Consider the following 26,126-nt stretch of genomic DNA (forward strand, 5'->3'; position numbering starts at 1 on the left):
TTCAGAACAGTGGCGGCTCGTGGCTTGAAATCGTGAGGATGCTGCAACTTTCGAAATATACATACACACTGTAAGTACAGTGTATACGTGTTTAGATAAAATATCAAAATTATGGTAAAAATTAAAAAAAAAATTAAACATGAAAAAATATTGTTTATTATCGATAAAATTATACAGTTTAGTATAATTTAAAAGTACTCAAAATTACAATCCATTCTTGTTTTGTTTCGAGCGAAAAGGTCAACAACTGTTTCCTTGATGTTTGTGTGACTGCTGAAGAATTTTTTCTCCGTTGAAATCATCGCAACTGCATTTAACCTATCCTTATTCATGGTGCTCCTCAGAAATGTTTTTATTCTCTTTAATGTTGAAAATCAGCGTTCAGGCTCTGATGTAGTCATAGGAATTAGTGTGTATGTATATTTCGAAAGTTGCAGCATCCTCACGATTTCAAGCCACGAGCCGCCACTGTTCTGAAGTAAGTACTTACCTAAAATGTATTAAAAAAACTTTACATATACAGTCAAATACTTGATCGAACACATCCAAAGAGAATTCTTATCAATAAGAACACAATCTAAATTATTTTCTGTTATAAATTTTAACAAGTCAATTAATTTACAATAATCATGCATGTCGGGCTACTGTAGAATACTCGAAGTCCAGTTTCACGTTTTTCGTTGTTGATCATGGGATATGCTTCAGTGGTCAATATTATTTCTTCTGTAGGCAATTTATTCTTGAAATTAGCTAATTTATCCTTGTTAAATAATTTAGCTTATTTATGCTTATTCCTGGCTGAGATATTTGAATATGGGTAAAAGACGGCCTCTTATTTTGATAGAAACTTTCTCAGCGAGAGTCGACTGTGAAAATTTAAGTTTTCGTAGTTCACTTACAGTCACTACTGTCACAGAACTTATTTCTTGAGGTTGCATTTCTGAGGTCATAATTGTCGATAACCCCAATAATGTTCCAAAATAAAAACTATAACAAATGTTATATCTGTAATTGTAATGTCCAAATTTTTATAGAGACGGAGTAAACACGATAAGCACTAACTCTACTACTGGCGCAAACTGCATATAAACAACAGTGGAACAGCGCGAAGGACAGTGCCGCATTACGCTAATAGCTCGCATCTCACTATGACGTGCATATGCTTGCGTGCGTAGCAATATGGCACTGTGGTAACCACAGTGCTGCTAGCGTCCTTCGCCCTCCTAAGTGCTACAAGATGGATTTTTATTATTATTTTTATACAAATTAAGAGAACTGTATAGGATTGTTGATGATAAAATTAAATATTACAAGCAAATATAAATAAATTAAAAAATATATTTATATATTGGGAAAAATTGGGGGAGGGGTGCTGCAGTTCCGCAGTGCCTATGCAAGGGTCTCCCCTGGAGAGGAGTTAACTGAAGAGAGTGTATCGATTTCATTCTGGAGTTTTTTTAATTTTTCGCCAATCACAGATGAAACGCTGAAGTAGCAAGCTGGTGAATGTAAATGACAAACACTCGTCAAAATTACTCAGAAATGTATACTGGACTATTTTTATTTTCAATTTCTCTATTATTTTCATTTCAAGAAAGGTTATAAGTGACTTACCCCGTCTCATACAGAAATGGCAGAATTTTCCCTGAGAAAACTTTGGTTTTTCATCCCACAAGACATACATAGTAAGCAATGCAAATGATATCTCTCCCCATCAAATTATTTTATTAGGTTTCCATAAAGCCAGGATACTTGACCCTGACCGGTCATTAAGCCTAACAAGGAAGATGAGATCAGTACATGTTTATAAACTTAAATTGTTAATAATAATAATTATTATTTTATTTTCGTATTCCACCAATGAATTTTGTATTCTCAGTTTCCTATTGAGACTTCCGGATAAGCCTATCGTTTCCTGTCAGCCATCTGGATAGAAACTGAGTATATCAACTACTTTCAAAGAGCTATTAAATATTAACAGATCGATGGTCTGATGCGAGGATATATATATATATTAAAAAAAAAAGAAGAAAATGTCCTAGTTTAGCGAATGGTATTAATAATAAAACTTGCAAACCACGAAAAACAAGCGAAAATGATTATTTTTCACAATAACTACATTCTCTTTGAAGGTACTGTACTAGTTTCGATAAACAGAAAAACGATTGCCGCTGTAGGAAATCAGATAAATATCATTTAAACTACATTATTAATAAGCATCAATAAATGGAAGTTTATTTATTTTCTACTGGGTTCTCAACATATATTAATTTTCTTTGTTTTTAACCAAGTATCGATATCTTATACTCCTCTGAATATAATATAACCCTAAAATGATATATAATATAAATTTTACTATACTTTGAATATAATTATACTCTTCTGATACGTGAAAAACGAGGAAGAACTGACATTCCAACGGATTTTCTTATTGCCGATACGATTTTATTTTTTAATAAATTTGTATCCGTGTTTCATAAATAAGCGCATAATCACAAGTTGCTATACCTTGTATAGAATTAGCGATTACGATATGAAATAATACAGTACCATGTAATTTTTTAAAATAATATTTTGCTGTAATTTAATAGAAACGTTTTCATTAGACTATTTTAACGTGAAAATTTTTACTATGATTATGGTAAAATTACAAAATTTTTATGATAATAATCCAAAATAGTATTAAATATTTATATTATTGGAATATAGTATTTATACAGATTAATGAAAATATATTTCATTATTAGTCATATTTATGAAATTGAATAGTCTAAAATATATGGTTATTTCTTTCTTTCAGCATTTTCCATTAAGCTGATTTCACTAAACCAGTTTCTTGCTCGATCGCAGTACTACAAATCACAGAAAGCGTGAATCGTAGCTCGACAGCTGTCACTGGCTGCTTCTCATAGCCCAATGGATGCAGGAACCGGAAAAATCGAGCCGCTGAGTCACGTGATCACTAGAGCGGGCTGATTTGCATAAGGGACTTGACAAAGTTGGAGGGGAACTGATGCGGGACAAAGGAGAGGTCGCAGACGGATAAGCGCTATGGATTGATACAGAGGTAAGAATAACTATATGATTAGAAATAGAATCCGTAGCCCACTTTGAGAAATTAACATTTGTCTAATTTTTAGCCGCGTAGACTAAGCTTTTGTAAAATTTTGGGCGTCGATTATCTTAGCGTTGCTCTCATTCCCTTTGTCGCTTTGTTACTCGATAGGCTCGCTAGACTGGTGTCGTGTAGTCTTGCGCTAAGCTGAGCACGTTGGGTAACGTAAACTTTCTCCAACGTGCGTATTTTTTCCTTTCTTTCTTTTTTTTTTTTTCTTTGAAGTATGATTTCCTGTATATGTGCGCACTGTAATAGATATTAACGAATTGTGGTGCTACTGCTGAGAAACTTAAATTGATATGTCATTTAAATCGTAGTACAAATGAAAACTCAGCTTGCTTCAGCATGAAGATGAATGAGTCGTCATTCGTAGTTTATTCACGATGGTTACCACTGGGGGCAAGGCAAGCAGGCCAAGGTTCACGAATTGACAGCCATGACAGTTTCTTTCATGAGCACATGGCTGTCTACCCTCTGGGTACATAAGCACTTCCTGATGACGGAAAAAAAAAATGGAAAAAGAAAAGAAAGAGTATGAAGCAAAAACATCTTTAAAAGCCTTCGCAAAGTTTCTTTACGTGCTACAAATGTACTGGAGAATTGTAATTTTTATTGTCAGTCTTTCAAATACAAAATATATTTTATTTTAGCTGTTCGTTATGTGTAGTGCACAATAAAAATAGCTAAATAATGATTATTTATTATTATTTCTGAATTTATTAAATGAAAGAAAGATATCAGATTATATCTTGGTGGTTAAATTTTATGACAGATCCAAACAATTAAAAGTGTCCTCAAATAACCCGAGTTGGATTTCGTGAAGCCCCACTTTGTTACGTTTCGTTGCATAATATTTATTATTTCTGCTTAAAGCTCTTATTTTAGTCCTATTTTTAGTAAGGTGTATACAAAATTTTTTTTTTAAATGAGTGGACGAGTTTTCATTTAGTAACTTCTTTGTATTTGTATATTTTTATTAATTATAAACTACAGACAGGTCAAAAGATTATATATATTATATTTATTTTATTAGAACCAAGGGTTTCCGAATATGTGCACTATTGCGAGAGGTCTAACACTAACATAAGTTACCGCGTTTTAAAAATGAAGTACACCAACAATTTATTTCCCAAACACTTCTTGCAGTTGCACTCCTCAAGGTAGGTAAAAGTAGGAAGTAATCTCTCAACCGTTGTATCTGTCATAATCTTACCTTAAATGGGTTCAGTGTCTGTACTCATCTAATTTGACAGCTCATTCTACTCACCATGCATGTATGCCTCTTCCTCCCCCCCCCTATTTATCCCAGGAAAGGTCACAATACTTATAGTAGTGCTTATGGCTATGTTTGGATCTTATGTAGCATGCCTTTATGCAATTACCAGGAATGACTTATATAGATCTATAATACATCAATGCGGCAGTTTCCAGGAATGACCTGATCCTTTCACAAAATAACAGTATGTACTAGCTAAGCTACTCTTAGTGATTTATGTTTCAGTCCTATCACCCTTGTTATGCCTGTTTATCAAACTCTGCAAAATGACATTCCCTTACCTTAAACCTGTCATCATGCTATGGAACAGAATGCAAAGAAATAATATATATTTCTTCATATATAGAGGGTGTTCGGGATAAATTTGACATATTTATAATTAATTATATTTTTCCGTAAGTTACATGTATTAACACACACTTCTCTTCATTTAAAAGTTTGGACCCTTCTTCATTCATATACAAGATGTCAGAAAGGATGGATAGCTGGAACCCACCTGAATCATGGAAGAGAATAACTTGTATCATGATGATTCGTGCCCGCCATCAAAATAAGGATATTACGACTGCTGCCCAATGCTCCCTGAATACAGTAAAAACAATCGGGCATGAACTAGAGACTTGCAATGGTGACTACGAGGATGTAGCAAGAAGAAAGATCCCTAGCAGACGATCTGATTGCGTTCGTACAGCAGAATTCCTCGCAAATCTGCAGGAACAGGTGTTGAAGAACCCTGGCATTGGAATTCGGGCTTTGTTCGTGGAGTTGCTAACTGTAGTCAAGCCCTGGATAACAAGGGTAGCCAATGGTAGGCCGTATGTATGGCAGCAGGATTCGGCCCCTTGCCACACCTCTGGGAAAAGTCAAAAATGGTTGTCTGAAAATTTCTACGACTTCACCAGTCCAAATGTTTGGCCTCCAAACTCCCCAGACCTTAACCCCATGGATTATTTTGTATGGGGCGCAGTTGAAAAAGACACCAATCGCACTTCCAGTAATACAAAAGCCCAGTTAATGGATAAAATTAAAACAGTTTTTGCGGCCCTTCCCAGGGAGACTGTAGCATCAGCTTGTTCGAGGTTCCGAAGCAGAATTGAAGCTGTGATCGATGCTAATGGTGGTTATTTTGAGTAAATCTTGTTGATAGTATTGTAATTAACTCTGCCTGTAATGTTTTTTTGTCAATTCATTAAATTTAATAGATACAAAGAAGATTTTCTTTTTCCTTACGAAACTGTCAAATTTATCCCGAACACCCTGTATATTAAGGGAAAAAGTGGGAGGGAAGGAACAGTCACTAATTAATTTTAAAAAAATCAAGATCTGTGCTGAATGATCTTGATATTCTTTAGATTTTATATTATTAGTTAGCTAAAGGGAAAATAAACTAGATGGTATTCCATCAGTTGTAATTAGAAGCATGGTTATAATTACAACTGATGGAATACCATCTGGTTGTGTTTCAGTCATATCACTCTTCTGTTATAACTTTTTGAGGATATTATTGCTGTATACTAACAGTAATTAGTTCTGGTGAAGCTTGATTTTTAATTTTTGTTATATTATAATTAAATATTCAGTTATTTTTTATTATAAGTATTCTATTACAAAAACTATTAGATGAGAAGTTTGTTAATATTTGACTTTATTACTTGGAAATAATGATGCAAGAAGAATATGCCCTGGGAAGGATAAAATAAATGCAGAGTAGTTAATATAATAAATTTAAAGAGACTTACATACACTGTTAATTGCTGAATTAATATTGCACAAGTGAATATTCCATGGCAAAGTACAACCACCATTCTCTTACAGCGAGTTCTGAAATGTCTTCCAGAAATGATGTTTTGGGGTGTTATTTTGGTAATTGGCATACTAAGTAAGAAAGAATGGTGATGAAAGAGTAGTTTAAGAAGATGCATTTAGACAAGATAAGTGAACTGAGAGATCATATACATTTTTTGCACACAAGTGCATAATAACAATTATGATTTACAACAATTTTTTTTTAACAAACAACTTGAAAATATTTATTCTTTTTCCTTGATTGTACAAATAGTGAAAAGATAGGACTTGTAACACCAATCAGTGAAAAAGACCAAAACCCTTATTATTATCTAATTCCTCTGATTCTTTCTCTTCTTTTTTTGGGATGTTCTTTAGATGCTGCTTTGTTTTCTGCAGCAGCCAAGAAGAAAAGCCAGCACCTGCACCAACATTAGTGATTTCAAATCAACTCCTCGAAGAGGCCAGGCCAATATAGTTCCACATCAATTTTTGCTGCTTTAATAAGTGTCATTATTTTTCCACCTGTTACATTACTGTAACTGGTGAAAAAATCATCATCGTTCAAAATGAAAGCACTGTAAACACATGCTAACGGTAGCCATAATTTTAAATTAAAATATTACTTTAATTTTATTACATTTTAATAACAATTAATTTAATTACAACTTATGTAAAAATATTAAATGAAAATTAAAATGGCTGTTCTTATAATAGTAAAGAGAATATCATTATGAGAAATGCCATCCATATTAGCTAAAGGATCTCTGCTATATATACTTTTCTTTTTACCGCTGGACAAAAACTGGAAGACAAAAAAATTTACAAGTACAATAACAATTCAGACATAAGCTCTATCCTTTTGAAGAAGTGCTGGCTGAACTGAAGCAATGCTAGTGTGTGTGTGTGTGGTGCACAATATATGTTCATCTTGGTCAGTGTCATGAGAAATCTTATTATTATTATTCCTGATACCTCCAAGGAGTCCAAAGACTCATCGCGGGAGGACACCTACAACTGTCTCAACCACTACACCGAACCTCTACTACGAATCAACGCCATCTACTGCCCACCTCCACCACCACAACAACTACTATTTTTTGTCTGTAAATTGCATGTGTTCTGAAGGGCTGATTTGTCTGTGAGGCCGATTATGAGCTATGTTAATTTCTATGAGAGAAGATGCAAATTAACATAGCTCAAATCTGATACTGTGCAATTAACATTATATAACTTTTATGTATAATTGTTAAAATATTGTTTAGGACCATTCTCAAAGCTTGACTTTGTGTGGAAAATATTTTGAGAGGAGAGGTGGAGTAGCTACTAAACGAACAGTGCATCTGGCAGGGTCTAACATTTTTTGAGCATGTAAACAGCAACCTTTTAGCAGGACATAATAGTAATGAATAAAAATTGAGTTGCAGATTATCTGATTGGTTGGTAACTTACTGTGCTTTTTTTCGGGGGGGGGGTCTGACCCACAAAAAAAGGCTGCAAGAAACTGGCACATCAGTGCCATGTATGGGCAAGATGGTCAGAAGAAAGGATATTTTTTTTAATTGTAGTGTTTGGAGATAACATAGTGAGGGGGGCAGTTTCAAAGATCAGAGGTAGATGGAATGAAATAGGAGACAGAAGCTGGTTTGGGGCTGGACTATATATGGCATGTATGGGCAAAATATTATTTTAATTTTATTACATTTTAATAACAATTTATTTATTTACAATTTATATAAAAATATTAAATTAAAATGGCTGTTCTTATAATAATAGTAAAGAAGGTATCATCATAAGAAATGCCATCATGGGTTTGACCACAGCTTACAGTTTGGGGAGAAATTCATCCAAAGGAGTGACCTATTCATCAGAGCATTGTTGATGAAAGTGCCTGTAGAACAGTTACAAGACAGAAGTGAACATCTGTGAGAGAGGGATAGGGATCATCAATTAATCAGATTGCCCTCTTCTGTACAGCATGAAGCTATCTTAGAAAGGATTTAGGTACAATACCTAAAATGTGTAAGCGTGTTTCATGGTTGAGTGAAATTGGGATTTATACAGTGTTCATAATTGGTGGGAATTAGCATCTGCCTTGAGTGATCAAGGCAGACGCTACTTCCCACCAAAAATGTCAGGTTTTATATCCGTTGCTAAGGTTCTAGCTGAGATGTGTTTAGAAAAAGCTGCAGGTGTAGGTTGACCTAAAAAATTGGTGATCTGATCATATTTGGTATCAAGAAGTGGAAGTGATGTGATATCACTTCCCCTTCTTAGACAGGATTGAGTTTTGGATATGTCAAAGTTTACAAGGTTGTCTTCTCATCCCACTGAAGTATAGGAGATCACAGTTTAGGGCATTGGTTATAGGGGACCATGTTCTCCTAAGACTTAGCTTCTAATAATTGACCACTACAAGGTTTATCAAATGAAAAAGAGTGCACTGTAATCAGCAAAGTTATGGATATGAAGTGGGCGAGAGCAAGTCGTTTATGTACAGGAGGAAGAGAATGGGTGAAAGTATATAGTTTTGGGATACTCCTGCATTGGTGGGGAAATGTGAGGAGAGGAAACTGCCAACCCAATTGCAAAGGGTATAAGGCTGACCATGGGATGGTAGTCTGCCAGCAGCCCTCTTTGCCAGACCTCAACAAATTTACCCACTAATGCAGGGTGCTCCTCCATTGGTGAGGAATTGGGTGAGAAGAAACTGTGTTCTATGACACATAGTGAGCAACCAGTGAGAAAAGCTGGTAACCTAGTTTGCAATAAAATGACCAACTTGAAGTTTCCCAAATCATTTTCATGACTCCAGTCCAAAGGTGGATAGTGTAGGGTAGAATATCATCTGTGGATTGAGAGTGGTGAAATTCATATTGTCAGTCACTGATTAGGTGGTTTGCCTCCAGGTGGTGAGGAAATTTGCTGTTGAAAACATGTTGGTCTCATTGTGACTTTTGAACAAATTGTCTAATGCCTTATTTAAATGAACCAGGGAAGCTGATCACAGTCATTTTCAAAAGTATTTAAAATTCATCATTATCAAATTCCTGACATGTACCCTCAAGGAATGTACAGGATATGATAGTACTGTATGAAAAACTTACATCATTACTAACTTCCTGTCTACAATTTTCCTCCAAACTCGAGACTCCAACATTATCAGATCTTATATATCTGTCTTCTGAGGCACTTTTTTACTGTATCAATCCACCTATATCTTGGTCTAGGTCTTTAACCTGGCAGAGAATACTTGTTTTGCTAATCTTTTCTCTCCCATTCTATTTAAGTGACCATACCACCTGAGATTAGCAGTGATAATTAATTTGGCTTAAGATCAGGAAATTGACAACCTTGTTTATAAAGTATTAATCTTTCTGTTGGATGAAAGAGTAGTTTAAGAAGTGGTATGCATTTATCTATAAGAGTATGTTGAAGAAATTAGAAATGGTTGCTCTCTGTTTTCATACTTTAACAGAAAACAGTGTTTCAACAATATCTTTCAGTTTTTTTAAATATTAATTATATAAACCCAATAATACTGAGCAAGTTAATGAATTTCTATATGTTAATAGGAGTGCTCAGTCCAAAAGATAATACAGATGATATGGTTTTTCCGAGATATTTATCCAAAAGGACAAAATCTTTGCATTCCCATTTCACAACTATATTGATCTTCTGTACTTGCCAAGAAATTATATTCTTGTTTAATCCTTTATCCAAGCATAAGCAAACAAAGTCTGCATGTGAAGTATCTTCACAACTAGGCTGCTTGTCTATGGAGGGTGATGACTTCATATCAATTGCCTTAGTATTCTATAATGTCAAACATACTTCCTTTTGGAAGTGTATAATGTCAAGCATTAAGGGAGAGCCACTGCCCAGACTGGTTTTGGCCTTTATTGGGGTTTCATCAGTGGGATACTTGACTAAGGCATTGGATGTGAATTCATCAGCATATATACCAGTAGCTCAGTTATGAAGATATTTCACATGTAAACTTTGTTTGCTTATGCTTGGATAAAGATTAAACAAGAATATAATTTCTTGGCAAGTATAATTTACTTTCTAACCAAGTGAAATGGCTTTTTATATTGCTTTTCTGATCATATTTCACACGATTTCTGTCTGTTGAGTTTTGTCAAGATCATCTCTCTATCCTCAGCATTAGTTGAGGAATTTAAGCCACATGTTAGTTAAACACAGTGTAGTGATATTTATGGTGGAATAAAACAGATTCAGCAGTATTATTTTATGTTTATATGCATTTTCCTGTTGTCTTCCTTTCCTTTGCAACCTCATAGGATGTAAAGTTTTTTCTGCAGGCTTGCTAATTCTTGTATGTTGTTTTCCACCTATTTAGTTTTTACTTATGAGAACAGATTTTTCAAATAATTAAAACTAAATCACTTCATAGTGTCAGTCCTTTAAGGAAAATTATTTGGAGATAAATTTAGTTTGTCACTGCTTACCAGAAATACTATTGCTTGATTTGTTCAAACAAATCCAGCTAGTCTTCATCCAAGAATTTAAAGTTTAAATTGTTCATTCACATAAAATATTATCAACTGAAAAAAGTAATGCTGTTTTCCTGTAGTTATATACAATTATTGTCCAAGGTAGTTTCATTTTTGGAGAAACCACTTTGGATTGCAGTAATCAATTTCTTATACATCATCCATAAAATCATTATGAAGATTTTTATCACAGCAGGCATATTTTTCTTATATTTTATTTCAAACAATTTCAGTGCTTCTCTGACCTGAATTCTTTCTATTGTACATTGATAATTTTCTTTCACTGTCAGCAAATTCATAAATTAGCAGATTACAGTAAACTGCACAATCTTCTTTACTTGGCATGCTAGAAATACTTTCACTTTTCTGAATACTGATCACACCAGTGTGGAAAAGATAGATAATGTAGTCAAAATCAAACTTTCCAAACTCAGTCCTTCCTTCCTTTCTCAATATACAGTAATTCACTCTGCTTGCTACTTCAAATATCACATAAAGATATGCAGAAGAAACATACTGCATCTATATAGCTGAACTATTTTTTATCAACTTTGAATAAATTCTTATCTGCATAACTGCTATCCTCAATTTGCAAATCTTTTATGGTGTGGAATATTTCTTTGTGAGATGCTTCTAAAAACACCTTAAATTCCTCAAAGTGCAGCCTGATTAATGATTGAAGACATTTCATTCTTTAGCAGATGTTTGGTACCTGCATTGTGGTCCTCACCACCCACACGGGCATTGTCTGCCCAAAATTATGTGTATAATTCTACTTCTCTCACAAAATTGTGGAAATCTAAATAGCAATGAGTCACCATCAGTATTCAGTTCAGTTTTAGACCTCTGCTAATTTCTCATCCCTGTTACCTGTGTTCTGTTGTATGGAATAAGTTTCTTCTTGAGCATTATTTGCAAATAAGTAATCTGGATTGAATGGGAAATTAGCTGTGTGATTACAACTTCAATAAAAACTCATCAGATGGCACTCTGTCAAATGCCTTAATAAAATCCAGATCTATGAGTGATGAGAGTAAAGCATGTTATACTGTACTTCAAAATTGCAGTACACATGCCTTTTCCTCATCAACTACTTTTATGACTCTGTTATAAAAGGTACTCAAATCGCTGAAACAAGAGTGCCTCTTGACACATGTGCTAACCCTCTTCCACCATTCTATGGCAAATCTCCTTGCAAACTTGACCTACCTTTTGAAGACCAGGCCATGATGACAGAAAGATTGGAGAATCTCTTGTGGCTGGTCTTGATATCTTCAAGGCATTTGATTGCATCTGGTATCACGACCTTTCCACGCTGCTCTCTCTCTCTTTCCTACCTTTTGTGAGTGGATTACCAATTTCCTTTCTGCTCATTCATTGTGTATTATGAGCAAATTAAGTAACTTGGTATAATATTATGATAGAGTACTTAATCTTTTCCTTACAGTTGTCTGTGTCTGTCTTGTCAATTGCATGTGTTCTGATTCCTCAATTTTTGTTTTGTAGAATGAAAAATCTGAGTTTCCAAGAAAGGGAACCCTGCTATCTCTGTATAAATCCAGCTAACTAACCTTCATGCAAAGAAAAGTATTAAAAGTCCTGTGCATTTATTTTGACAGACTTGAATTTCCATTCTAGACCCCATGTCTTTCCAAACAGCATCCTTTTTGTTGCTGGATTATTAAATCTCTTTCATTATATATATATATATAATGACTACTACTATTAACTCGGAGGTTGGATGTGATCATTTTAATATCTAGAATTATAACAAATTGAGATTTATTTGAAAATGCAACATTTTTCGTCAGGATTGACTTCATCAGGCGTTAAGAACATAGAAGGCTATTAAAAGACACTGAGAAAAACATTGAGGTGCTCTAAAGCTATACAATTATAAAGCCATAATATTCGACTGTAAATTACAGTCATTATGAACTTGAGCTATAGTTCGTGTTAAAGTTCTATTGTTGTACATGTGTGCGTTTGTGGAACCACGTGATCTCCAGTATCTGATAGTAGAGCTGAAAGAGTCAGGCAAATTATAGCTGAGATTATTGTTCATATGAAGAGGGTCCAAGGTGATTTCTTTTGACTCGACAATGCGGCGTTCTACCTCATCGTGGCAAATGTGTAGGTTTGAAGTTGTTGTCTAATTTACTTCATGTTGGTGGCTTTCGTTGTTTGTGCTTATTGAAAACAGGACATGGCCTGATAGGGGAGTAGCTCTGGTTCTCTTGTAAGCAATGTCTCTCTGGTGTTAGAGACGTAGGAGGATAGATTTCTCCATTTGGTCATAGTAAGGTTTTCCGCACTCACGTGTGACTTTTTATACACCTGGGAATTGTAGAAGGTTGTGAGATTGTTTGTAGTTGCTGAAACTTGATCTTATTTTTGGAAGAGTCGAGGAGCACGTTGGTATGTTAAATTTCTTTAAGATTCTACTCAATTTTTTGGATAGTGTGCTAATATATGGCAAGGAGATATAACCTTTGGAGTTGTCCTGTGTGTATATATATATATATATATATATATATATAAATAAAAAATTATCATCGCATCAACTGCCAAGGAATCAGCAGGCTCATTGTAGGAAGTTGATAAATTGTGGTAGGACACAACAACTTTGGAATTGCGCAGAAAATGTGAGTACAAAAGCCTGATTTTTTTATATTTGGGAGCAGTAACTGATAAATTTATTCAAAAGAGAAAATAGAAGACTTATCATCGTGGATAAGAACTGATAAGAATTATTAATTTTTGAGATATGAGAGCGAATTTTTATTGTTTCCTTTCTTTCATGAAAGGGTGTGGAGACTGAAGCAGTTAATGGAGTGTTCTTTATTTGTGCAAATAAAACAATTGGATGGAATTTCTCATCAGAAATTCCATCCAATTGTCATTATTTCTACATACCTGTATCAATTTTTAGTCAACACTTTCTTAATATGATGTGACAAATCATGGCAGAATCTCAGTTTCACTGTTAACCTTAATTACAACTGCATTAGATGAATTTTGTATTAATAGCTGGCTCTTCGTAATTTCGATTAGTGATATAGGAGATAAATTTGAAAATGAATACTGTTATGCTAGCAGCAAATCGCCACAGTGGATCATCACCCCCCCAACCACACACACACACACACACATGAAATCAGAGCAAAATAGTACTGGGAATTTTCAGTTATATATAAGCACTACATATATGATACTGTGAATCATAATACAAATTAAAATAAAAAAAAACTGAAATTTTATTCATACAACAGAAAGAGTTAAAAAAAAATTCTCACTATGTGGATATGTTACAGAGATGCTTATCCCACTGACTAAAAATGATATTAAATAATAAGGCAACATGTAAAAACCACAGTGATATCTTTAATTAGTAAAAGGACAGATATTTCATACTGAAATTAATAGTACATCTTCAGTGTCTGTAATAATAGGAATGGAATACAAGCAAAACGTTCGGTGGATCACTTATTAAAATACAATTGTTACTGTGTGCTACGAAATAATAGAAATAACAATTTTAATCTATTAAGATAAATGATTTTTTACATAAGATAAGTCTCCCATATCTTTGAGAGAGAAGACAGTTATTTCTATTTAAATTCGGTTGGTGTAATATAGTTACACAAATAATTAATTTTGTACTAAAATTAATAGTTTCACTATTAATTTTAGTACGAAATATCTGTCCTTTTACTAATTAAAGCTATCACTGTGGTTTTTACGTGTGGCTTTATTATTTAATTACTATGCCATGTGAAACTATCTTACACCGACCAAATTTAAATAGAAATGACTGTCTGTCTCTCTCAAAGATCTGGGAGACTTTTATCTTATGTAAAAAACCATTTATCTTAATAGATTAAAATTGTTATTTCTATTATTTCCTAGCACGCAGTAACAATTGTATTTTAATAGGTGATCCACCAAACGTTTTGCTTGTATTCCGTTACTGTTACAGACACTGAAGATGTACTATTAATTTGAGTAAGAAATATCTGTCCTTTTACTAATTAAAGAATCACTGTGGTTTTAACGTGTTGCTTTATTATTTAATTACTATGCCAGGTTCCACTAAAAATCAAAAATAAAAATGATATGTCTTTTATCTCTAAAGGAAACTTATTGTGCTTCTCAGTATTTTGTTTGTTTCTGTTGCAAGTTAAAGCAGGCATTTTCTTTTATCCTACTAGTTCTTTTTTGTATGCTTTGTCACATTTATATCATGGAAGAATTCTGTTCCATACAATCTTATCTTTCAAACATATATATGATGCAATTCATATGGGAAATAATATCTCTATGAATTGATAATAGCATATGACACCACAGTACCTTTCAAGGACATCTTTCTCTCTTTGTCTTCTCATACTGTGTATGTAGCATTGAATTTATATCTGTATTTCATTCCAAATTCATGTGGGCACAATCAGTTGTGATTTCCTAATCATGCAAAGATTTTCCAAAATGTAATTTGAAAAGTATTAAATAGGAATAAATACCAGATAGCTTGGCATCTCCAGAATAGCATAACGGTTATCCGGTCCATAATTGACATATAAGTATACTGTATAACAAACTGACATCCACCTCCCTACATACAGAACACGTTAGTACAACCATCACTCAGGTACCCCTGTACCTCCACTTGTTTTGACAGGATAGCATGAGAAGAACCGTTATCAGGGCTATTCAAGTTTTTTACACAATTAAACAAACCACCGCCCAGGAGACATGCAATTTGCACGCACGCACACACATGCAATATATATATATATATATATATATATATTGCATGATAGATAGATAGATAGATATATTTAGGCATACGATTGATATTATTCTGTTCATTATGGTTAAGAATGTCATCATCACCATTTGGGTTGAAAGAATTCAACAGCTTGGAATTTACTTTGATGCAGATTCACAAACTGAAATAGCCAGATAATTGCCGAGCAAGTTCTACATACTAAAAGACAGCGCTTACATACATGAAAGCAATAATATATATATACGAGACAGTATGTGAAAACGTATAAAGGTAAGCTATGGCAATCTATGCAGACTATGAACTAAATAGATTAATATCCCTACAGTATGAAATAAAGTCAATCTTTTTGGAACAGAGAGATGATGCTAACTTTTACTGTACATCAATGAGAGAACATAAAATACTGACAACCAACTACTACACTATGTTATACTTGCTACACACTTATATTGAAACATTACATTGCTAACTTGCAGAATAGCCAGACCCACGTATTGTATAAGAAGAAAACTAATTATATCAGATAAATAAAACAATCACTATGGGAAAGCCACCTTAAGCTTTTTCATCCAAGATATGTTAAACAAAAACTTTGTGAACTACAGATCCTAAAAAGGGCCTTAAGGACATACCTCACTATGAAAGAAGCGAGCATGCAACATCCCATACAACTTTACTAAGATCCACTCTACGAGCTTTTCCAGCTCTGTAAAGCATCATAGCATTCCCTGTGTGTGTTGTCGGTCCATCCATCTCATATGCCACTTCAGTGGTATTTATGAGCACCAGCAATTCAGTAGACATTATATAAGGGGGACCAGAAAGTAGTCAGTTATTTTTAATAGGTCATTTTTAGCATTGTTTTTTCTTAAATAACACATAAATTATTAAATGTGGTTTTTTTTTAAATATCGGCATTACTTTTCTATTTAAAAAAAAAAAAATTTTAATATGGCGGACTTTAAAGTTGAAGAGCACCATTTACGTCATTGTATGCTGTTTTTGTTTCACCAAGGAAAGAATTCTACCGAGGCTACCAAAATCATTTGCTCAACTTATGGAGACGTATTGAAAGTTAACAAATGTCAGCGATGGTTTAGGAGATTTGCAGAAAAAAATTTTGATCTCTCTGATCGTCCTCGATCTGGAAGACCTCTTACTCTAGATGACGATGCTCTTAAGACTCTCGTTGAATCAGATTCAAAACAAACCATACAAGAATTAGCAGAGAAACTTAATTCATCATGGTCAACTGTCCAAGAGCACTTACATAAGAGTGGCAAGGTTCTTAAACAGGGTGTATGGGTACCGCATGAACTGTCAGAAGACAATAAAGCACAGAGACGGGCGATTTGCAATTCATTGTTGGCCAGACAACAAAATGACCCCTTTTTGGAACGATCGTAACTGGTGATGAAAAATGGGTGCTGTGTAAGAATAATAAACGCAAAAAACAGAGACTTTCTCCATTTCCAACACCTAAAGATGGGCTTCATCCACAAAAGGTTCTGTTGTGTGTTTGGTTGCAATGAATAATTGGATATTCATGCAATTATTCATTACGAACTCATGGAACAAGGTAAGACTATCACAGTAGCCATCTACAGTGAACAATTAGAGCGACTGCATCAAGCATTGTTAATCAAACGTCCTGCGCTTGTCAATCGAAAAGGGGTAATTTTGCAGCAAGATAATGCAAAACCATATTCTGTAAGAATGACAAGAAAAAATTAGGCAGTTAGGATGGTAACTTCTACCACATCCTCCATATTTGCTGGATATTTCCCCTAGTGACTATCACTTATTCAGGTCTTTAGAACACAGCATAAAAACTAAATATAGAAATAACAGAATAAAACCTTCCGTTCGCAAGATGATGTCCAAAGGAGTTTGATATCATTTTTTGCCTCCAAAGAAAAAACTTTTTTCAAAAAAGAATTCTAAACTTAGTAGATCTTTGGAATAAGGTTATAATTTATCAAAAAATTGAATGTATATCATTCTGTGCTATATGTTAACCAAAACAATCTAATTGTAATAATATTGTTTAACTGTAGCTGGAAATTATTACTATTAATTCATATACACGTTAGATATACTAATTATATTAATTAAATTATTATTATTAATAAAAATATATCTATAGTGTGTGCAGTATAATAAAAAGAGGTCGCAGTTTCATTAAACGCGATTTATTTTGACGCACGCGGCGAATTTTTACAGACGTGGATAGCGCCTTTTTTGAATACCACAAATTTGTCTCAACCACCACGATAGTTTCTTGCGAAAACAATGGAAATATCGTCTTGAATATTCAACTGCGAGTAAAATTTAAAACTGTAATTATGTAAATAATTATCACCTATAAATACGAATTGTAAATTTGCAGTTCTTTTTTGAAATTACAGCCAGCTCCCCTGCTTCCTACTTAGCTCGCTTTTATTTTAATTTATTTCATTATTATTATTTTTACATGTCGGATGTTTTTTTTTTTTTTTTTTTTTTTTTTTTTTTTTTTTTTTTTATAGTGAGATATTGCTTATTTAGGGTTTTCTAAACTTCATGTTGCTCCTCGTATACATGGTATACCATAAAACGATAATTAAAAAAATTACACGTATGAGAATGAAATAAAAACCTAGCCTTTACAAGATACAGAAGTAGTAAAACAAACAAGAACACGAAATTGAATATAAAAGAAGACGAGCAGTAGCCAAATGAGAAACCAGAAAGAGACACAGAAAGGTGAGAAAAATTTGTATCGTATGTAGAAAATACTGAATTTTCTTCATATGAATATAGAATACTGAAGCATATGAATGCAATTCATATGCTTCAGTATTTTATATATCATATGTAAAATATCTCTTAAAATAATTCCTAGATTACTTTAGGCGTTGGACACATGATACTAATATAAAAATTACACCAAAAACTTGCAGAATTAAAGAACAACCTAAGTAAAGTAAAAGACGGTTAGCAGTAGAAGACGGAATGAAACTGCAAACTATAAATTTGTTGGAAAACATTTCATCAGAAACGACAAATACCAGTAATATTAAATACCATTTTTTTTTTTTTTAACGGGATAAAAGAAAACCTACCAATTACAGATGTATTAGTTTTATTGAATACATGATACAAAATTTATAGTAGAATATTGAAAGTTTTCCCCACTTGGTTATAATATAAATTGAATATGCCAAGAAGTTATATTCATGGTTTCATCTTTTATCCAAGTGTAAGCAAAGTTTGCATGTTCTATTATATACAAGTGGGCTACTTGTATATATAGAAGCTAATGACTCCACATCGATTGCCTTAGTATCCCATAATGCAACGCACATATCCTTACGGACATTTAAAAATTAAACAATTTTAATTAACAATTAAAAACTTCAAAATGTTTGAAGGTTATAAGCCTGATAAACACAATTCTCAATTTGTACAAAAGAAACACGCTTAAAAATTTAATACTTTAGCAGTATCTACATTATTATATGGCAGCGAAAGTTAGTCAACAAATGAATGGTTTGTCAAGATAAAACAAAACAAAAACAAGTGATATGAAATTCACGAGAAGAATCGTAAAAAAAATAAAATAAAGGACTAAACATAAAATCAATAGAAGAAAAACTAAACAGATATAAATATAATTAGACAGAACATGTAAACAGCATAATGACCTCCATGTGTACTAAACAATAAAATAAACAATCGGGAAGACCTCTCAGAAGAGGCTGTTAGATTTAATAAAAAACAGACATGAATAGATCATAAGGTCTATATCTGTATTTAGCATTATGATGATGATATTTATTATTATGACACCTCTAGGGATCCAAAGCCTATATTATATATATTAGTATAATTGTTGGGCTTATTGCTTCTTTTTAAACTTGGAAAAAATAATGCAGTTATATTAACGAGATAAAGAATGCGAAGTCGAATAACTCACAGTTCAGTATACGACATTGAATATTATTTAAAACCTGAATGAGTAATATTTAAAAGTTGCTTATGGTAGAATAAAAGTTCAATAAAATTGTAACATGACAAAAGATAAGTTTCCAAAGATCCAAAACAGCGACATAGTATATTGCGGTTTCCAGAGTGTCTTCTGTTTCGAGCAGGCAGCCATCCTGAGAAACCCGAATTTCCGGAGAAAAACACTGCAACCCCTCCCGGGGGAGGGGGGTGAGAAGGCCATATGAAGATTCCCCTTGTCATGACGAGAATCGAACGGCTCATTTTATACAGTATTTTATATGTAACATAAATGATCAAGTAAACAATCTTTGTCTTTTCTCAGAACAGAATAGTCTGTGGCTTTGCATTCCACTCTAGGCATAGTTCTGTGTCATATGCAAGTCTTCTAAGTGATAGATGTATTTCGTCGCGATGTAAGATTACCAGTCTGCTAAACCAGAGTGGTAGTTTCACATCATAAGCCAGAAGTGGCATGAGTTTCTTGAACAACTTCTGGAGTACTTAACCAGAAGTTGTAAATTAACAGCCTTTCTTGGGTGGAATTCACATAAAAAAAAAACAAAATAAGCCGCGAGTTTGAACAACATTATTAAAATCGAATTCATATTATTAGTTCGGTCGGTACCATACGATATAATTTGTTCCTATGAGGGGAAAAAAATGCCTATTTGTGCAAGTCTTCCGAGTTTCACGTCTTGGGTTGTAATATAAATTAAGCGTTTCTTACAGTTGATTAAAAAATAAATAAAGTTTCATTTGTAGTAGTTCAGACAGTTGTAGGTGTCCTCCCGCGAAGAGTCTTCGGACTCCTTGGAGGTATCGCGAATAATAATAATAATTTAGCGATCATTTCTTGAAACACGCTGCATTCATAAGCTTAAATAGTGTGTTAAAATAGCAACAAAAAATGCTTTTTTTTTTTTTTTTGTTCTTACTCTTCCAGAACCGTAACAGCATTATTTTTATTATATTAAAAATAAATAAAATAAAAATAATAATCCTATTCTATTCCCTCAGCGGTATGGCTGTATGCTACCATACTAAGGAGATGATAATGAACGAGGTGATTTCCCGTTGTCTCCCTTGCCGTAGTATATTTTATGACTGTAGCCGTTTATGTTCACGGCGCCGGTTTGCCTGTCTTGAGGGATGAAAAACTAAGTTAACCGCATGAGACCAGTTAACTCACCTTTAGTCGAAAGAGACCAGATCAAAGTTCCTCACGTCATAGACGGGAATTGAACCCAGGTCTTTCTGACCAAAGGGTTTCGTCTATACCTACTGAGCTACGGAGGCTTGAAATAATAATAAATAAAAAAATAAAAGAAAAGAACTAGAGATTCTGCATCATTTCACGCCAACCATTGCATCCCTGTCTTCCTTTTTTTTCCTGCAAAATAATGCTGTGAAACTATTGGGGTAGGGGAGGATGCGCAATTTTTATTCTTGCCTTTGGCGCTGAAAGAGCTAGTTACAGTTCTGTTCGTTCCCACCGCTTTAGATAGATCACTACACAGCAGCTGAGCATGTTAGTATATTATCTCTGGCTGTGGGTACACACGCCATGCTAGTGTAGTAACGAGTCATGCTGAAAGTACATGACTTCAGCATGCGCGTGTTCTTTGATTGTTTGCTTGGCATTCAGCAGAAAAACCTGAATTTCCGAATGGAAAAAATTCTATGTATTCCCGTGAAATCTACTAAATCACTTGTAGTACTACAACGGGATTCGAATGTAGGTCTTTCCACCCGAAATTGCAGTCCTCGCTGTCTCTTCCTCCCCCCCGCCAGAGAGAGAAAGGGCTGCTTAGTTCTGCATGCCTGTGAAGTTTTGTTACACATTTTAAACTACAATAGTGCAATATGCTTGCTAATTAATTAAAATTAGCTTTAGCATTCATACCGAAAAGTATAAATTTAGGTTTCGGAGTTTTGTTTGTCGCCTACATATAATAATATTCAGGTACCTTCCAGTAGCTTTTTTTTTTTTTAATTTTTTCTCCACACACACACACATATATCTTTAATTATAACTAAGAATGAAATAATCGATATGCTTCCCAATAGTGAGCTTTCCTGAAAGTAATTATCACAAGCAACCTCGGTAATTTGCTTCCACACAAATCGGTCGTGAAATTCATCTACACCAGATGTATGTGAGATTACGTAACGGTAGCCAAACCTATTATACCTGTAGATGTGTGTTCTCAGGATAGTTGGTTTGGACCAAGATTTTGAAAAGGTTTTTACAAATGTCTTGTATTTTAAGGAGTTGTAAAAACTGTTCAAGCGACAGACCAAAGGATTTTATTCTTTAAATATTAAAGAATAAAAACAGAACTTAAGCCATAACGTATTACTAGATAATGGGCATAGTGAGACAAAACATTGGGCTTTCGAAACGCTTTGGTGAGAAGATCTGTTCAGATGCATTACAAATAATAATGAAATAATAAAATAAACTGTCTGCAAGGAATGTCAAAGAATTTTTATCCGGAAATGTAGTCCTCTTCATAATTTATCTTAATATAATAGAGGGAAAAAATATCTTGCCAATCTATTAACTGAACTGAATAATTTTATTTCGAAGTTTTTTTTTTTTTAATTTTTAATTTTGCTATTGATAGAAATTCGTTTAGAAGGGCTGACATTAAGTTCTAGAATAGCTTTATCTCCATAGTTCAAAAAACTGAAACTACTTTTCCTAGTAGGATTAACACGGAACTAAATTTATATATCTCTCTATATATATGTTTTTAGATACTTAATTCAAATCAAGAAATAAACAGATTCTTATCTCGACAGAAATAAGAATCTGTTTTGTCAGAAAACTCAAGAAGTATAGTCAATAATAATAAATTTACGCTGTAGAAGTTTAAGAACCCTATTGGTGTACTCCAACGCTGGCGGTCATGGGCTCTAATATTTTTATGGGAGGATACAGTATTCTTTAAATTACACGAAAGAAAGCAATTTTTAGTATTCCCCAATATGACACCTACAAGTTAAAAAAAAAAAAAATCAATACGGCAAAAGTATCAAAATGATTGGATTAAACTTCGTTCTTGAGTTGAAATTGGCACGCTTTTGGCAGTTCCATTGTAAAAATTCTGTTTTATCGCAAAGGCTGGATCGGATTTTGGAAGTTATATATGCATGCATGTTTGTAAAATCCTGTTCTGGACGAGCTTGTAGCCTGTTGAATTTATTAAAGCATGTCTTAAAAAAAATTTGGTGGCGCCGTGGTTCACTTTTGAATTTTAACGTTAAGCATCACTGATTAAGTTCCCCTGGTTCCTCTCTGATTGTTCTCCCTTTAATTTCATACCAGTGGTACGTGGTGACCACTACACTGCTCCGGTGTTATTCTCTTCTCGTTTCCACGTAAAAGCTGTTACCATAACATTGCCACAACGGGTCTGGTACTCTCCAAGCATATGCTGAGCATACCGTTACGCTGCCATTTCCAAAGATGGCGACAGGCCTTTTCCTCAAAGAAAGTGTACTTTATTTTATTTTTTCCCTTCATCCTAGAAAGCAAGCAAGCTGGTTAGACGAACACATGCGTAATGGTCAATAATACGCTCGCTTCAATTGCCTTAACTTTGGCCATAATTCAAAATTACGTTCAAGTAATATAATAGAGGTAATATAATAGAATAATAAGAGTAATACAATAGAATAATAATATATTAGACTACACTTTTTTGTTTTTTTAAATAAATTTTTATTGGCCGGCAAACATTTGTGAAATCCTTAGTCTAGTGGATCGTTACAGCTTTGAAGTTTGTTGCAGAGGCATGATGGTCTAGAGCTGCGACTGGAATTTTAGTGCCTGGCTGGCATTCCTTCTTCGAGGCACTAAAATTCCAGTCGCAGCCAACATTTCTGGATAATGCACAGCTTTCTTCACAGCGGAAATTTGTGGAACACATTTGTGTTTGTGTGGTGTTGGTATAATGTCCCATGCTGTACTGCGATATAGTTTGAAGAAATTCATGTGGAAAATTGATGCTCTATCTGTATTATCAGAAACTTATGTATGCCAAGAAGGGTGGACATTGCGGTCAGGACAAGAAGAGACACCACACATAATGTGTTCTGTGTTGTATGTTTGAGTGTGTGTGTGTATATATATATATATATATATATATATATATATATCAATCCATCGTGATTTAGGTCGTCGTCATGGTCGTTTTTCCTCTCGTGGAATCCAATCTAGTACTTCTCTTATCCATCGTTGACCTTGTCTTCGAGCAATATGCCCAGCCCATTGCCACTTCAGATATTTCACTCTTCCTATGATGTCAGAGGACTCTGGTTTGATTTCTTATCCATGTATTCCTTTTGTAATGCAGTCTTGTGATATCAAACATCAGTAGCAAACTCAAGATTTAATCTTGGGGGAGGGGTGAGTTGAGTAAACGATTTTAGAATACACACAACGCATCGCATATGACTGAGCATCTGCAATAATCACTAATTCATAAGTAGTATAGAAATAGAAGACACGACACAACATAAATTTAAAAAAAAAAAAAAAGAATTTTAATTAGGAAAAGATTTTTCAAAAATTTCGTAGTTTTTTTTTTTTTTCCCTTTTTCTTTGGGGGATAGGGGCATCTTGGTCCCCCCGGGTGCGCGCCACTGCCAAACATGCTTCTTTCCATACTAAATTGTGTTATTATAAGAGAGACCACACATAATGTGTTCTGTGTTGTATGTTTGTGTGTGTATACTGTATATCATCATTATCAGCCATTGTCGATCCACCCCTCTCTCTCTCTTTCTTCTCTTTCTATATATAGTGTGTGTGTGTATGAAATGGTATAGTTTTTTGAAAATTGAGATTTCAATTCAATCATATTTTATAATATCTTAATAATAGAAGAATGAGTATAGATCTTTCGTATTCATCAAGTGCGCAACTTTAGATTCGTTTTGTTTGTCCATCTGTTACGCAATTTAGTCTGGGTCATCCCAGACTAAATTGCGTAACTTATAAAAATCTGTCGAATATCTCAGTTTTTGATTCAGGATCGTTTGTAGGAGTGCGAAGTAGCAGAACGTGTCAAACTCATGGATTATAAAGCTGCACTTCAGAAAGAAACGTTTTCGTAGTGCTGTTTCGTAATGTTTCAGATGAAAATCTCAAAGTGAGTGTGGCAGTTCCGTACAGAGCTTGCAGCATCCCCCCTCCCCTCACCTCGGTAAACTTGTGTTTTTCATCGTCATTCCGTTTTAGTGACGTACATTTATTTCAGACAATTATGATAGTTTTAGCGGGAAATAATTAAAATATGGACAAAGGAAATTCATCCCCGAACAGTTTCAGACTGTATCGTATGTATGCAGTTATAAGAGCGAGCTATCCTTAATGTTCTGTTGATTACGTGGATAACAACGTATCCCATATTTTTGATTAAATATAGTAAGTTTCACTCATCAACTAATCTTAGATGCAGTAATTTTTTTTGTTTCTTTCTAGGCAAAACAATTTGTAATGATAATACATTTCTATCGGCCAGCATATCCTCACACAGCCTTCTTATAGTTTTCTTAAATTTTTTTCCCTTATCTTTTTAAATCGTTAATTTTTTTGACTAATTATCTTTTATCATTTTATTTATTTATATTTCATTTTTGCCGCTTTATCTTTTTCATTGGTTCTGATTTTTATGTTATTTTAAATTTAGTACTGTTTTTTGGCACAATTATCAAATTCCATACCAAAAACCCAGGTACAGTATATCTAACACTTCATACTCTTTCTAATATATATATATATATACAATATAATTTCCTGACTACCTCTTATTTAGTAATTTATAACCTGTGTTAAAACGCAGCCTGCCATTTTGATATCTAAGGGCAGCTCTGTTTCAATCTAATTTTGGAGCAACATGAAATCTTTGCAGAATTTGCTATAACCAGACCGTAAATTTGAAATTATTATAATTTTTCCCAGACTTGATGTGATTTAATGAAGTTTAGAATAGAGGATCACAGTTAAAATTTCTCTTGGAGTTTCAGTTGGACTATTTTTACAAAATGGCAACAAGTAGGCAAAGCTAGATTATGTCTACAACGTTTACGAAAATCGGCTCTAGGCTCCATTGTTGTGACAGTCATGTGACTATTACGAAATACTTTTTTTTTTTTTGCGATTGCTTGTGATCATTTCTTTCTTTCTTTTTTTTTTTTTTAACAACTATTTAAAAACGATAATTTAGCAGCTTATGTCATTATCACATAAAATATATATATATATATATATATATATATATATATATATATATATAAATCACACAAATGTAAATATTTATCAGAAGAAAAGATTTTTGTATGTTCAGTTGGGCAGTTTTTATTGTGTATTTTATTTAATTACATTTATTTCAGTTTTAAATGAAGAATCACTTAATTGCTGAATAAGTTGCACTAGATATTACTAACTTGCCGCTGTTATTGTTATGCAAAATATTATCTTAAATACCTCGCGTTTGGAGTTTCAAAATGAATAAGAAGATAAGATGAATTCACTTGTAAATTTGATTTTTAATATAAAAAACACACGGCCTTCTTCCATTGTATTTTATTTCCTCCAATACGGTGTGCTTGGATTTTCACTGCCTTCTAGTTGTCATTCGT

The 26,126-nt window shown here is 33.6% G+C and overlaps 1 protein-coding gene across 2 annotated transcripts in view; it reads left to right on the forward strand.

Moving 5' to 3' along the window:
* The first annotated feature begins 2,994 nt into the window (after positions 1-2,994).
* LOC150095824 (uncharacterized) overlaps positions 2,995-26,126 on the forward strand; it is a 229,852-nt gene continuing 206,720 nt past the window's right edge. Inside the window, exons 1-2 of one of the 2 annotated variants that reach the window (XM_090408906.1) lie at positions 3,020-3,067; positions 6,558-6,776. The gene's annotated coding sequence lies outside the window, so the exon portion shown is untranslated. Of the gene's footprint in view, positions 3,068-6,557; positions 6,777-26,126 lie in introns of both variants that reach the window. The other variant, XM_090408904.1, reaches the window with a different exon arrangement.

The sequence above is a fragment of the Typopeltis vanoorti genome, chromosome 19 (genome assembly GCF_054136105.1).
Source record: "Typopeltis vanoorti isolate ZY-2024b chromosome 19, IOZ_Tvanoo_1.0, whole genome shotgun sequence".
Lineage (NCBI taxonomy): Eukaryota > Metazoa > Arthropoda > Arachnida > Uropygi > Thelyphonidae > Typopeltis > Typopeltis vanoorti.